Below are 14,318 nucleotides of genomic sequence, written 5' to 3' on the forward strand. Positions count from 1 at the left end.
AGGAGGATGTGCATAAATTATATTCAAATAACATGCCATTTTATATTTGAGCATCCGAGATTTTGGTATTCCCTGAGGGAGCCCTGGAACCAATGCCCTGGGGATACCAAGGGACAACTTTACAAGTGACTTTGAGAAACCTGTTAACAAGACTGTCTTCTTAGCAATTGCACAACACTGGTTCTTAAGAATAACGTTCTAAGCATCAACATGTGAAAAAAAGCATGCTGAAAATACAGATACAGAGAGCAATGAATAGAGCAAGCTCAGGGCTGCCTGAGCCTCTTCAGTCGCTTTGGGTGCATCTCAGTCTGTGAACAGAGGTACTGCATCCAAACACCTAAGTAATTAGCTGGCTTACCTGGTGTTCCAAATGTAAGAGACTTTAATTTCATTATTTAAAGAAGTACTTTATTTTGTTTATGTCTGAATCAGCTTTTTTCCCCTCAGACCAAATTTGCAACTCAAAAGCAGATTTACAGTATCTGAGTAGGACCTTTCACTTTTCTGAGAAACTCAAGGATTAGCATTAAAGAGGCAGGAAAGGACAGATGAATTGTGTTCTTTCTCTTGAAATCTGTTTTTGTAAAGACTTGCTTATGTAAAGTAGACGGAATAAACTGTAACAATAGGCAGATATATCAGCTGTTCGTATTTAATCACTGTAATTTTCACCAAACCTGCCGAGCAGAGAAAGGCAATTTGGTATAAACAACAAACTTAAGCTTCAGAGAGACTGGACTCTGTCCCAGTTCTGTTACTTGCCCACAGTGGGCTCTTGGAGATGTTGCCTAATTGTTCTGAGCCTCTGTTTCCTCATCTACCTTGTAGGTTAGTAATTCTGAAGATTAAAGGAAATCGTTCATATAAAACATTTACTACTGACCCTTGCCCTGAGTAAGCATCCAGTCGATGGTGGCTGCCATTATGATTTCTGTCACCATTGTCTGTAATATATGTCAGACTGTAGCATATTGGAAAGAGCACAGGGTTCGCAGTTAGACCCCCTGGCTTCTTGCCCACCTCTGCCACCAGCTAACTCTGGGACCTAGAAGATCACTTGATCTCTGGGCCTCCATTTCTCCATCTTTAAATGGCCAGGGAAGGGGTGGTATATTAAGTTTAGTGGAGCAATAAGTAGCACCAGCAGGTTGCTGAAGAATCTTGGGGGTCGGGCCCTATTCATTTGTCTGCTTCCGCCTGGAGCTCCAGGAAGTTCGTGTGCTGAGTCATCATAAATGGTGGGTTTCTTCACATTGTTGCATACATACGGTTGAGCAACAGGCGTTGTTGTTTCTTCCTTTCTGCATTATGACCTAAGGCTCTAGGTTCTAGATTCCTAGCTCTACCTAGATTATAAAATAGCCATACGTAAAGATGATATGAGGCACATTAGGCGAGCAGACCATTTTCATACCTTGTCTCTGACAAGCCCTGACTTTTTAGGTCCAGCAGGAAGAAAGAGCTACTTGGCTATTCTAATTCACAGTTCATCAATTTCTAGAGCCTTGTTAGGAGGCATGAATGCAGACCTAAGCCCTGTGATACACTAGCAATGTGATCCTAAGAGCCTAGATCCACCGCTGAAGAGTAGGAATAACGATGCCATGCTCAAAGAGTATTTGCGACAAGTGAGTGAGATAATGTGTATGAAAGTTCTTAGGGACAGTATGTTCTCTTTGTTCTTTTAAACCTTTTATTGTGAACCTTCTGTGAGCCACCATACTGCTGAAACTATTAAAATGTGCTCCACAAAAAAAGTACATTTGGAGGAAAAATACAAAAGGAGAACTTCAATGCGTGACCATATAATTTTATCAGAAGTGATTTCTTTTTGTTTGTTTGGGTTTTTTTGGTTGTTGTTTGGGTTTTTTTTCTTTTGCGGTACACGGGCCTCCCACTGCTGTGGCCTCTCCCGCTGCAGAGCACAGGCTCCGGGTGCGCAGGCTCAGCGTCTGTGGCTCACGGGCCCAGCCGCTCCGCGGCATGTGGGATCCTCCCAGACTGGGGCACGAACCCGCGTCCCCTGCATCGGCAGGCGGACTCTCAACCACTGCGCCACCAGGGAAGCCCAGAAGTGATTTCTTTACTGATAACGTTGTCATCACCCTTTATGAAATGTGGGGTGTTACTTAAGTGTGAAAAAGATCTATAAGATTGGCTGTGGTCTAAAAAGATGGTTTTATATGACTGAGTCCATTTTTTCCCACCGTCAGAACAGATACACTGAAGCCATCTTTCCGGCTAGGTTTGAGTTGCAGAACTAAAGGACTGGTCTGTCTCAAGCTGGTCAACCCCAATGTATTTCTTTTTTCTTATTAGCGAGATGATGTTTAACATTTAAAATGTGACATTTGTACACACTGGAGACAAAATGGTTGAATGTTGTTCTTACTTAAAAAGTGTATTCCCTAAGAGGTCTGGCATCATCTCGTATCAGGCATGGGAGGCTGTACCCTGGAGACTTGCAAGTGGCTATAAAGGATGAGGGCAGGTAGTACCCGCAGAAGGGAGGGCATCTTAGTCTTTCTAGAAACGGATGATTGAAGGCCTTTAAACCTTTCAAGAAAGCAAATGTGAGTCTCATTCTTTTCTCAGATTTCCTAGTCCCACACTGCGGTAGCAGTGAATAGCACTACTCACAGTGTGGGCCAAGAAGTGTATTAAAGTATATAGGGTTGTCTCTGAAGCCAGTACAAGTTGAATCCGTGGCTCTTTTTTTTCTGTCTTGTGGTAATAAAGTAACTGGAGACCAGATGATAAATAATGATGGAGGCAGACGGGTGTCTCTGTGGAGGCTTCTAGCCTGAACACATATCTGTACTTCCTCTGCTTCATGGTTGGTAGTTAGCTGTATATTTTGCATTTCTGTAGATTTCCGGTCCCTTGTGCTCTGATGGACTTAGGAGACTGTAAATTCACTTTACTGCAGTTGCTCTTAAACATTCCGAAAAACAGGCTGCTAACATGGCAGCAGGAAAATGCAGGCCAAATCCTCTCTCCAAGGGTGGTATAGACTTTATGTGTTCATCTCAGAGGTTCTTGCCAAGTAGGATGATGGGACAGAGGAGTTGGAGAGCCGCAGTCGTGATGGGGGAGTGTTGGTTTTGCCAAAGGGAGGAAACATTCATTTTTGACAATGGCTGCATCTGGAGATTATTACAAATGAAATGCTGACCCAAATTAAAAAATAAGAAGCAAGAGTTAATTATGAAATGTTTCAGGGAGACAGCTTTTCCAGTGGAATAGAATTTAAAAAGATAAAGCTATTTTTTAAAGATGAGACATTTTTCATTAAAAATTGTTTTAATTAAAGTACAGTAGATATACAATAGTATATGTTACAGGTGTACAATATAGTATTCACAATTTTTAAAAGTTACACTCAATTTATAGTTGTTATAAAATATTGGCTATTTCCCAGTGTTGTACAATATATCCTTGTAGCTTCTCTTATACATAATAGTTTGTACGTCTCACTCCCCTACACCTATATTGCTAGACATTATTTTCATTTTTAAAACTCTACTTTTTATTCTTATGTAAAGAAAATATTTCACAAAAATGCCAAGAAGTTTAAATTTTTTAATATTTGTGTATATAATACATATAATACAATAATATATGTGTGTATATAATAAAAATATACATGTATACATATGTATATATATAAAGTCCACTACTGAGATAATCTCTAAACATGCCTCCACTCATTTCTACAAACATAACACACACAAGACACACATTTAAAAACAAAAATACAATCATAGCGCCTATACTGTTTATGACCTGCTTTTTGTTTATCACATATCACTAATCATGAATAACTTTCCATGTCATTAAATACTACTTTACAATGTTATCAATAATTCAGCTTTTCCTCCTCTAGTACAGAGAGCATTGTCTACTGGAGCTATCAGCTTGGAAATTGGAAAGTAACTGAGGAGCTGGTGTCACTTTCTTTAATTAAAAAAAAATCCAGAACAAGCGATGGACACTGGGAGGATCGCTTGGTGACACCACCACTTTTCCGTATTGTGCCTGCCTTGGGATGTCCCCCCTTGGTCTCCCAGTTCCCCACCACCTGCTGGTCCCACGGCAGTCTGCTCCGTCATTTAATCTCTGATACAAGGCCCTCTTCCACCCTTTCCCTTTCTTTCCACTTACTCAATTTATACTGTCTTATAATAATATTTTAAGGTTTTACTGTATTCTGTCATTGGATCAGCACATGCTAATGAAAATACACCAGTGATGACTAGGAATATTACCTTATTAAAAATCCTTAAACATGCTGTACCTTTTGGATTGGTCTTTACTTTGGGAAGTGGGTAAGATGATCGTAAAACATACTTTGCCTGAAGAAGGACTCCGGTAATGAATGTAAAATACTACTGAAATAATTTGTAATTACTGAATGGAATGAAAGTAGTTTGCATTGCTGCTGCCAACAGAATAGAGTCGTCCAAGTCACAACAACTGTAAATCATAAAGTGTGTGTTTGTGAGTGACAGACATTACAGCTGTTAAGGAATGGTTATCCCCTTCTCTTTGGCTTCAAGACCAAAACCTAGTTTGGGCTCATCTCCTTCCACCACCCTAGTCCACTACACCAGCCCCTCTCCCCTGGGGCTACTGCCGCAGCCTGCTGGCTACACACCTGCTTCTGTTCGTACATCCTGTAGTTCATTCTGTGGTCAGCAACCAGACTGAGCTTATGAAATCTCCGGATCACCTCCCTCCCCTGCTCATCCCCTCCAGTGCCTTAGAGTAAAATCCATACTCCTTGCCAAGGACTACCAGGTGGGTGGCCTGCTCTGGCCTACGCTTCTAACCTCTACACGTACACTCTCCCCCCGCCAGCTACAGCCACCAGCCTCCTTCTTGAGGAAATGTGCCAAACTTAACTCTGCCTCAAGACTCTGGAAATTGCTGCCCAAACTCTTTTCTGCTGGTTCTGCACGTGGCTGGCTTTCTCATCCCTAAGGACTCAGCTCAGTGCTCAGAAAGGCCCTCCAGGCTTCTGCCGCCAGTGTACCTGCCACTCTGTCATACCTTAATTCCTTTATAGGACTTATTTCGGTTCAGTCATTGTGTTTAGTTATTGGTTTACTTGTTGATTGTCTATCTCCCCCTCTAGGATCTAACCCCGTGAGAACAAGGACCTTGTTTGAATTGAATGTGGTTTTGCCCCTTGTGCTGAGTCGTAATGCATAATTGGTACTCAATATTTTTAGTGACTTCTTAAACTTCAGGTCTGACTCTGGACCACTCCAGACAAGATATGCCAAAATCGCTTCTGTATCTTTATGCCCTCATCTGAACAATAGGGATTGGTACTAATAATTACATTACAAAGTTGTTTTGAAGATTAAGTGAGATAACATATACAAAGTGCTTAAAATGATGCCTGACACATTATTCAATAAGTTCAGCTATTTTGACTATTGGCCCTAATCCCTAGCCTTCAGAGCTGGCATGGCATTTTACAGTCTTTAGGTGTTCAAGAAATGTGCTGCATCCACCCAGGATATTTATATTTTGTTTGGGCTTCTAAGAGTTCTCATTCTGGAACTGTTCCTTACTGGGTTTTCTTCTATTGGGTTTAAATTCTTACATTTGAAAAGTATGTACTTTTCATCTATTCCCGGGGGCATCCACAGGTGAGAAGTGACCTGATTACCAGGCATAGTTTGAAGACTTTCTTCTGTTAATTATCCCCCATGCAGGAATTCCCACTGTGGGAACATTCCACATTGTATTTATAGATCCAGATGCCTTTTAACCAAGACAACCTAATGAGACTTTAGAATAAGATATTAATTAGTTAGTAAATCTAATTCCTCCAACAAACCTTTAGATACTCATTATGCATTTATTATATGCAAAACTTTATGGGAGACATAAATTGATCTCTGTCCATATGGACTTTAAAACACAGAGAAGGAAGTAGTAGATATTTAAATGAATAGATAACCAGCATCACTGCCACCAAATGGTATATGACACATGAGTAGTGGGCGTAGTAAGTGCCATAGAATTCCTTTCCATTGATTCACATTTATTGAACATCTGGTGAGGGTCGGGGTTGTGCTGTGCCACCATGGGTTACCCAGATATTTGTGAACTAGTCTTAGTGAGAATTCCTGCCCTAAATCTCATGGTCTAAGAAAATATTAATTGGGATCATAAAGAAATTATGAATATTTTTTAAAAATCATAACAAAAGTTATACCTTTATTTGTGTTAATAAATCTATCTAGGCTAACAAAACAATCACTGAATTACGTCCATTGAATTTATCACTCCGTGTGATTGGTAACTTTGTATTTCTCATGTTGATTACAAGCTCCGAATTCATCATCTACCATGCCCATTACCTCTGTTCCCTGGTGTGTTTAATGGCACCTGTGCCATATCAAGCTCCACGCCCAGTCACTAGCTCCCTTTAATGCATGGAATAAATCGGAAAGGTCTCTGCATGAGCACACCTCGCTTCCTGATGTGACCCTACCTCCCTCTCTGGCTTCACGTCCAGCCTTGGCTCCTATCGCTCAAGCACTTGTAGTTCTCAGGTTTCCCGATGATGCAATGCTTCCTCACACTTCCGGGCAGTCTACTGGGAACGTCCTTCTTGTTGCTGATCCAGACAAACCCTACACACCTATAAATCCTTCAAGGCTTGGCACAGATAGTGTCCTCTATAAAGCCTTTCCTGACTCTGCAGAGCAGACTTGTAACTCATTGTGTGCAGGGCCACTGAGAGCCCATATGAATTTTTTGGACTAGACAAAGGTTTCTTACAGTTTTCTGGAGAAATGCAGCCCTGAGCTAGGGATTATGGGTTGGTGAGCAGAGCCAAAGGTAGGCTGGATTACAGTGCCTACTGGCCCCAGCCAGTTCCCCTAGTACAGAGCACAGACTGCATAACCTTTAGTGGGTCCCATTTGCCTGCATATTTTGCTGTCAGAGTGCAAACTTCTTGTGGGCAGAGAGCAGGCTATTCATCCTCATCTACCAGGGCACAGCTCAATGTCTGGCATGCAGTGTGACCTCAGTACATATTTGTTCAATGAATGAAGGAATAAATGAAATGTAAGTTGAAAAATTAACTTTTGTTCATCAGGGCACTTTGTATAGGAATGACAAGCTTTCAAAATATGGGGTCTTCAATGGAGGACATAATAAAAGAGGGTCTGCAGGTGAAAGTGCTTGGGTGCTACCTGAACACTCAGTGGGCCCTGAATTAGGGGGCCCTGAGAGCCCAGAGAGAGTCCCTCTTTGCCTACCTCATAGCCCAGCTCCAGGCCAACTGTGCTCCTCCCTCCAGCCTTGCCTGCCGACAGAACTGCGGGAGCACCTGATTCCCCTGTGGGGAAGCCTATAGGCCCTGTCTCAGATGAGGAAAATTTGGACTTGACAGGTAAACTCGGTCAGGAATGCTCACATTTCCAAAGAAATCATGACATTAAAAAGTGATAAGCTCTAGTATCCCTTAGGAATTTTCCAGAATGCTTTTAAGTATTTTTTTTAACATCTTTATTGGAGTATAATTGCTTTACAATGGTGTGTTAGCTTCTGCTTTATAACAAAGTGAATCAGCTATACATATACATATATAAGTATTTGGTTTTGACTGATTAATTACTTAATGAAAAGGTGGGAATAGGAGTAAGGAAACAAATTAGGATTAGGCACCACTGCCAATCAAAAAGAAAGAGATAAAACACATTATAAATGATAATGCAAATTTAAAAAATTTATTCAATTTACATACATTTTATTTCTCGGGCTATATCTACCAGATAAAATGAGGCCCATGCTTTTCACCTCTCACTCTCTCTCTCTCTCTCTTTAAAATCCTGATTGTAATTTCTTCTTCGCCTCATATTTTGAGTCCTTACAAGCTACCAAAAATCACTCTGGGGAAATGGAGAATAAATTAATAAATACATACACACAGAAATACATTAATTCGTTAATTGATTGATGAAGCTTTAGATGTAATTGTGATTCTTTGGGCTCATTGGGTTTGGATAATTGACTTGTCTATCTATAGGAAAGAAAAGAAGGTTGAGCATGTGACCTTCTGGTTAACATTTAAAGAATCCAGAAGGCACCAAGAGATCTATTAAGTCAGACCAGATGTCTGGAGGGCTTTTAAATCTTCTTTATATTGATGCCAGCATGATTTCCCAAAGACCAGTTCAGACCTGCCCTCCTTGAGTGTTTCTGGCTGCATAGATGAAAATGAGGTAAACTCATTATAGCCATAGTGTGGCTGGCTTTGAAAGATTTGAAAAATGTTCTTTTATTGAGACTGAATAACTGGATGTGCTTTTGCTGCCAATGTCAACATAGTCCAAGGGCCCTTCTGTTATTTTCTGCTAAGTTTTCTTAGGACATGGAATGGGGCGGGAGAGGGGGTGTGAAAAGCCTCAGAGGATTGTCTTTTGTTTTGCTTTTCTTTTTTTCCCTGTTCTTGGCTCATACAGCAAGTTGATGGTAAATATTGGGCAATTTATTTCACCACACTATTCCTCAATTTCCTTATTAGCAATGCTGTCTTGCTTATAAGGAGTTTTGAAATTTTTGCAAGCACACAAAACACTGGTACAAATAGCCAATGTAGTGTGATGAATTGGGAGATTGGGATTGACATATATACACTAATATGTATGAAATGGATAACGAATAAGAACCTGCTGTATAAAAAAATAAATAAAATTCAAAAATTCAAAAAAAAGAAACAAATAGCCAATGTAGATATCTTATTTCTAATCCAATTGATGTCTCTCCGCTAGTGGAGCCTACCTGCATCAGACCCATTTGGGGTGATAGTTAAAATGCAGATCCCTAGGCCCACCCCAAACCTTCTAAAGTAGAATCTCGGGGTACACCCAAAAATCTCCATTGTAAACAAGCTTCTTGGGTGATTCTGATGAATTTCACCATACCTCTCTGAGTATCTCTGCTTTCTGGTGAGCATGAGATAGAACTAGATGATTTGAGCACCTAAAAATCCCCTGGTATCTCTCAGAGTTTTCTGGACTGACCCAATCTGGACCATTTTCCCTAGAGTGCCCGTATATTTTGATTGAGTCATTCAGTTAAAAAATATCTGAAGCTTTATTTTGCTAATTCCTATCGTCAAAATGTATGTAATCTGGTAGGATGCTGAGGACTAGCAGTTAAAAGTCAGGGGTGGGATGAAGTTAACAGTCAGGCTTCCAAAAGTGAAAGAGGATTAGTCTCCCTGCTTTCTGTTTAATGTTCGACTTCCCCTAGGAACCCAAGGTTGCAGTCCTATTCCTGATTTGACCTTGGGAGAACCATTTAATCTTTCTGCACAGTTTCCCCTTCAACAATGCATACTTTCTCCATCTTCATGACACATTTTCCAGGGGAGCTGTTCAGTTTATTCGGAAGGAAAGTTCTGTTATGTTAACCGTCTATTATGCAACCAGATGTAATTTAGGAAGCAGTGATAGCCTTAGGCTATGGATCAGTGATGGTGATTATGTCTTATGACTGAAGAGGATCAAAAAAGTTGTCCAGGGCTTCCCTGGTGGCGCAGTGGTTGAGAGTCCACCTGCCGATGCAGGGGACACGGGTTCGTGCCCTGGTCCGGGAAGATCCCACATGCTGCGGAGCGGCTGGGCCCGTGCGCCATGGCCGCTGAGCCTGCACGTCTGGAGCTTGTGCTCCGCAATGGGAGAGGCCACAACAGTGAGAGGCCCGCGTACCGCAAAAAAAAAACAAAAACAAAAAAGTTGTCCAGTCCTTCTTTTTGTGTTGAGAACTGAAACTATCGAAGAAAGAGTACCCAGGCTTATGGATTTCATGGGTGAGTTACTGAACAGCAGAGACATGCAGAGTTCCTCTTTCTTTACTCAGAAACCTGGGAGAATGAAAGGACTGCTGTTGACTCCCAACTTGGCCCCACTGCCTGCCCTTGATAGGGATGATGCTACTATATCACACTTACTACCTTTTCTTAGATTGTTGTACTACATTGAGACCTGTAGTGATTTTCCAGTGCTGCATAACAAATTACCACAAATCTAGCAGCTTAAAACAACACACAATTACTATGTCTGTTTCTGTGAATCAGGAGTCGAGGCACAACTTAGCCAGGGCTTCTGCTCAGCATCTCATACGGCTGAAATCAAGATATCAGGTGGACTGCATTCTCATCTGGAGGCTCAACTAGGGAAGGACCTGCGTCCAAACTCCCTTCGGTTGTTGGTAGAATTCATTGCCTGCAGCTATAGAATTCATGGCAGCCTACTTCTTCAAGTCTAGCAACAGTGAGAGTCTCTGATCTCTAGATGCTCTTCTAAAAGTCTCACCTAATTAGGTCAGGTCCATTCAGGATCATCACGCTTTTGATTAACTTAAAATCAACTGATTAGAGACTTTAATTGCATCTGCAGCATACCTTCACCTTTGCCATATTCCATTGGTTACAAATTACAGGTCCCCAGTCACACTCAAATGATGGGGATTATACAAAGGTATATAGGTCATGGCAGATCATCTTAGAACTCTGCCTACCATAAGACCCCAGTGAATTAAAATTCATCATTCAGTTCAAGTATGCGTAAGAAGTCAATTGGGGGATTCAAACATTACTATTTATGAATTCTCATTCTCATGTATGCGGCCATTTTGTTAATTCTTGACTAGGTAAAATTAACCTTCAGTTAAGGGAAGGTATTTGGTTATCAAGAGGGAAGGAACAGGCTTAACTACCATGTGATAGATATACTACACCTACAGTCCTGTCCTGTCCTAAGCAAATAAAACATTAATTATGGATTATTGCTTACCTAGATAAAGAGTTTACTTGAATTATTTTACTTCCTAGTTTACCCAGTATGATTCAGTTCACAAAAATGAATTCACACATATCTATTCAAGATTACAACTGTATAAAATGAGTTACTCTTTTAAGAGTTGTCCCGAAAGTTGATCTGCCACACTCTTTCATATACCAGCACTACCAAAAGAAAAAAATAGGCAATGAAAACCTTCTATTAGGTGTAAACATTAGCGATCATCTTTTCAACATTTCTTATCACAGCAACATGCTGAAGAAAGACAATGTATCAAAAATGGGTAACAAGTAACCAGATTAATATTGCTCTGTAAATAAAATGCATAACTAAGTAAAAAGGTGAACAGGCTGGAAGAGATTAGCTAGAGATAAACAAGAATTAGTCTCTTTATTTTGTAGTATTTCTTACAAATCAATAAGAAATCCTGAAGTTTTAAGTAAGTTGACTTCACGCTCATTAGGATGGCTATTATCCAAAAAAAAAAAACCCACAAAATAACAAGTGTCAGTGAGGATGTAGGAAAATTGGAACCCATGTTCATAACAGCACTTTTTTACAATAGTCAAAAGATGGAAACAACCCAAGTGTCCATCAGTGGATGAATGGATTAACAAAATGTAGTATATACAAACAATAGAATATTATTCAGCTTTAAAAAGAAGGGAAATTCTGACCCATGCTACAAAGTGGGCCTGGAAAATGCTAAGTGAAATAAGCCAGTCACAAAGGACGAATACTGTATGATGCCACTCTCATGAGGTCCTTAGAGTAGTCAAATTCATAGAGATGGGAAAAGAATGGTGGTTGCAAGGGCAGGAGAGAATAGGAGTTAGTGTTCACTGGGTACAAAGTTTCAGTTTGGAAAGGAAGAAGTTCTAGAGATGGATGGTGGTGACGGTTGCAGAACAATGTGAATGTACTTAATGCCACAGAGCTGTGTACTTGATGATGGTGAAGATGATACATCCTATGTGATGGGTATCTTATCACAATAAAAACAATTTTTAAAGAAAAGATAAATGGGCAAAGGGGATGAACGTGTAGATCACAAAGGAGATGAACGTGTAGATCACAAAATAGGAAATGTTACAAACAAGCTGACTTGGGGAGAGATTCTCAGCCTTGTTGGTAACCAAAGAAATGAAAATGTTTCAATTTCATCTAAAAGAAGTACTATCTTTAGTCTAATGGGACAATGAATGTTACGTTCCATCTGACACACAAAGTCTGGATGATAATTACATTCAAAACATACTTCTCTTCTTCCTCCCCTTTCCGTATGACAGATTTAAGTCTTCAGTTAATATTTTTACACCAATGTTTTATACAAGATAGATATTTAAACCATTCCTAAGACTCTCAGTATGCTAGTTCAGTTTTTTAAAAAGTAAAACATTGTTCTTGAGACCCAAGTTGAGGCTCTGGTGTAAGGAAGGTGTAATATGGATTATGTTAAATGCAATTCTGAAGTGGTTTATTATATCAAAGAAAGTGTTTGCTTGCAAAGACTGATTAGGTGATTTTCCCCCAATATATTCTAGAGTTTGTAATAACAAGAGTTGTAAACTCTGAGCCAGTTCTATCTCTGTGTCCTAAAACCGGTACAGACAGTCTCAGACTTACGAGGGTTTGACTTAAAATTTTTCGACTTTACAGTGGTGTGAAAGTGATACACTTTCAGTAGAAATCATATTTCCAGTTTTGAATCCTGATCTTTTCCCAGGGTAGCAATATTCAGTGCCACACTCTCTCATGATGCTGGACAGTGTCAGTGAGCCTCAGCTCCCAGTCAGCCACGTGATCACGAGGCTAAAAAAACTATACACATACAACCATTCTGTACCCATACAAACATTCTGTTTTTCACTTTCAGTACAATAGTCAATAAATTACATGAGATGTTCAACTCTTTATTATAAAAGAGACTTTGTGTTTGATGTTGCCCAACTGTAGGCTAATGTAAGTGTTCTGAGCATGTGCAAGGTAGCCTAGGCTAAGCTATGATATTTGGTAGGGTAGGTGTATTAAATGCATTTTTGACTTATATTTTCAATTTACGAGGGGTTTACCAAGATGTAACCCCATTGTAAGTTGAGGAAGATCTTTATTCTTCTAATATAACAGAGCCCCTTCGAGTTACTGTTTCTAATAAGCCATGTGGCCACACACCTGCTTTATCATCTCTTTGTTATCTCATAGTTTCCACGAGTCATCATTATCTTTTGGCAGTTTAATGAACACAATTGGGGTACATCTTTTTGATGGTAATGAAATGTAGCTAACAATATATATCTTATTAATTGGTCAAACACTGTGAGCCAGGCATGGTATTAAGCATGTTTCTGTGATTTCATGTAATCCTCATATCCTTCTGAAACAAATGATATGCTTCTGATTTTATAGGTGAGAAAACTGAGTGGCAAATTTTTAATAACTCACTGCAAATTACACAACTCGTTGGCAGAGCTGAAATTCAAACCCAAGTCTATCCAACTGTAGATCTCTGATCTTCCCGTGACACTGTGCTGCATCTAGGAGTATAACTATATTTCATTAGTCTTAAAGTAATTTATAAGAATAAAAACTTAAACGTGACTTTGTAAAAACAGCCTGTTAAAAATCACAGCTCCCAAAATTCCATATTAATTCAGGAGCATTTTTTTAAAGTCAAAGTTGTTTAGCTCCCACAAACAAACTGTTGTACATTCCAAATAAAATGCTTCCTATTTCATGTCAAAAGTGCAGATTTACTTCCTGATAAGATGTACTATTTGGAGACTGTCTATTTTTTATTGTGATTCAGGTGCAAATAACAGGAAAGCATGTTTTTTTCCTATCTTGGCAAAAGGGGAGGTGTTTCTAAAAAGAATGTAATGTAATGATTTAAATGGCCATTATTTTGCATTGTGAATTAGGAGAAAACAGATTATAGCACTGGAGTCAAAGAAGTAACAATGGTCTACTGACTTCGACAGGAAAGTCCAGCCAGGGAATTTCCCAAAACTCTTAAGCCATGAGGCGTGTCTGCAGGTCTTCAGAGACACTCAGTGCTCTTCCCTGACCCACAAAATGAAAAAATGGAAAACCGTAGATTTTTTGAGAGACTTTCAGGCAAATGCCAACTCTGAAAATGAATTACTTGCAAGAGTTTATAGTCATGTCTTTTAGGAAAAAAAAAAATCTAACATCAAAAGAGAAACAAAAATTCAAACTTGTCTTTGTAATTCTTAGACAACTAAACAATAGTGATATGTATGTAATATGGATTTTAAACGGTTGTGAAAATGTAAGGAAAATATTTTTTAAAGATCCTATTTCCCTTAAAGAAATTCAATTCTGAATTTTTCAAGTTGAAACGTTTTCAAAGTGTTTCCAAAAGGAATGTGAAAATTGGCAACAAACCCATTTGAATATGAAAGACAAGCACAGGCAGACACACAGAGAAACAATATCGTTTCACTCAAAGTGTTCTGAACT

General features: G+C 39.5%; 1 protein-coding gene across 2 annotated transcripts in view; it reads left to right on the forward strand.

The window, feature by feature from the left end:
* Nucleotides 1-14,318, forward strand: part of HECW2 (HECT, C2 and WW domain containing E3 ubiquitin protein ligase 2) — a 250,867-nt gene that overhangs the window by 230,008 nt on the left and 6,541 nt on the right. The gene's annotated exons all lie outside the window — the stretch shown is intronic.

The sequence above is a fragment of the Phocoena sinus genome, chromosome 7, assembly GCF_008692025.1.
Source record: "Phocoena sinus isolate mPhoSin1 chromosome 7, mPhoSin1.pri, whole genome shotgun sequence".
Lineage (NCBI taxonomy): Eukaryota > Metazoa > Chordata > Mammalia > Artiodactyla > Phocoenidae > Phocoena > Phocoena sinus.